We start from the raw sequence: 2,400 nt of genomic DNA, 5'->3' as shown, positions 1-2,400 counted from the left end.
GCCCCCGCTGCGGGGAGAGGCGCAGGGCGGGGTGAGGGCCGAGGGCGCCCCCTCCCGCCCCCTCCCTCCCTCTCCCGCTCCCACTCTCCGCTGGACCAGTCGCCGGGTCCGCGGGGCTCGCCGCCTGGCCGCTCACACCCTCTTGCCCGTGCAAAAGCCCAATGAGGGTTCTCTGCTCCCCACCGTGCTCGGCCCCCGCCTCGCTGCCCCTCTCCCCGCTGCACACAGCCCTGACCCGGCTCACATCTCCGCCTTTTCACAAAGGAGACGGAGGACAAGTGGCACAGAGATGTTACCCTCTGTGCCCCACCCCTCCCTCCGCCTGAGGGTCCCCACCCCTCACTCCACCCCAGACCGGAGGTCTTGCTGGTTGGGGCAGGAGTGAGCAGAGGGGAGCATTCACAGTCGGGATAGAGTGCGGAGTAGGTGTTGGGGTGCACACAATAGGTGCCCAGTGTTTACCATGGAGCGGAGACGAGTGAGTGCTCTGACACATTGGAGGGCCTATCTCTGCGACCCCCGGCCGGTCCTTCCCTTTCTTTGGGCCTCCACTTTTACCTCCATAAGGAGAGGAACTGAGCATCTACTAGGTGCCAGATATTGTGCGACGGGGCTATGTTTGCATTATGTGACTTGCTTCTCACCTAAGGCCCTGCGTGCTCTACTGTTTGCATTTTGCACAGGAGGAGGCTGCAGCTTGGAGGGGTTACTCGACTCACCGCACAGCCAGGATTTGAACACAGGCTGATCTGATTCCCAAACTCGTGCTTGACACAACTGTCTCCCCACCTAGAGTGAACTCAGCCACCCAGGGATCCCTGAGATCCTAGAATTTGCCCATGCCAGCTCCCTCCCAGCTAGAGAACAATCCGGAACAATCTCTTCCCAAGAGCAGAATGAGGGAGGAGTGGCACCAGTCTCCCCTGCAACCCCCCCTCCCCCCCCACACACACATTCTGGCCTGGATGAATGCTGCCAGCAGTGAACGAGCTAATGACTCTAAAGTGCAGGGGGCTTTGGAGCCGTGGCAAGCAGCCAAAGTTAATAAAAGGGTTTGAATGACTCCCCCCTCATTACCTTGGGGACATCCATATACCTACCACTGTCTCTACCTTGGTCCCACACACTATTCTACCCAAGCCACTTCTTTTCTGATCTTGGAGTGCCAGAGAAATGCCTTCCCCCTGCACTCACCATCCTCTCTCAGGTGAGAGGACCTCGGGAACACCAGACAAGTAGGGAAGCTCCCTACCCCCACCTTGTGTCACTCTCCACCCTGAATCCCAGTCAGAGAAACAAGGTTAAAGAGAGGCATTGCCCCAGAGCCCCTGATGGTGGGGGAGGAGTGCAGGGGGTGATGGGAAGGGGCATCTCTCTAAATTCTAACTGTCTGAAATTCCACCATTAAGGGTCACTCCTTTGGGTCTTAAAGTCCTTCTGGTCTTCCAGAGGCCTCTGGAAGGGCTAATCCTTTTTTGGAAAGGGAACACCTTTCAAAGTTATCCCACAGAACTGTCTTCAAGATCTCCCCCCTCCCCTTTTATTAATAGATTAAGAAACTGAGGCCCAGAGATGGGAAGAACTTGGTGCAAATTCAATGCTTATCCCATGGACTTCTGGACCAAATTTCTACATGGTCACCTCGGAAGGGGTGAGATAAAAGGGGGCTCAGGGGTTCTTGCCGAGCAGCGGAATTTAACTGGCCAGCCCCTCAGTACCCTTAGGCTTGCTCTGCTTGGCAGATTGACATTCCCTGAGCCCCATCTGTTTCTTCAGCCACATACCTTTTCCTGGGGTGAGCCTCAGTCCACCTGTTTGGGAAAGGAGCCTTGGAACCAGAGTACCTCTCTCTTTCTGTCCTTTCTCTTCAATCTCTCTCTCTCTCTCTCTCTCTCTCTCTCTCTCTCTCTCTCATCTCTTCTCTTTCTCTCTCCTGGCAGCTGCTTTCAGCCCTACCCCGCTTGGCCCCGCCCCGCCTCACCAGCTGCAGTTTGGCCTCAAGAGACCCCCACCCCCACCCCCCACTAGTCAGGGAAAGACAACACGGGGCCTGCATGAGCAACTGGAGTCTCTTTAGGCCTCATTTCAGGAGCCAGCAGGAAGGAGAGGAGCCATTTAGAGGTCACAGAGTCCACTTCTGTCCCGGCTAGGGAGAAAAGGAGGGAGAGACAGGGTCCTGGGATCTGGAGTCCTGTCCAGCGCCGGGGGGAAGGGAGTCTTGGCGCCACCTGCTGGCCTCTCCAGGTATAACCCTAGGTAGATGTAGGGCATTGGGAGGGAGAAGATGGCTGTGTCTGAGTGTTGGAGAGAATTGGGAGAGAGTTGCTAGAGGAGGGGGCTTGAAAGATGGGAGGATTTGCAGAGTTGTGGCTGTGGATGTGTAACCTTCCCAGGCCCCAT

The sequence above is a fragment of the Hipposideros armiger genome, unplaced genomic scaffold (assembly GCF_001890085.2).
Source record: "Hipposideros armiger isolate ML-2016 unplaced genomic scaffold, ASM189008v1 scaffold_10, whole genome shotgun sequence".
Lineage (NCBI taxonomy): Eukaryota > Metazoa > Chordata > Mammalia > Chiroptera > Hipposideridae > Hipposideros > Hipposideros armiger.
This window is presented reverse-complemented; position numbering follows the sequence as displayed.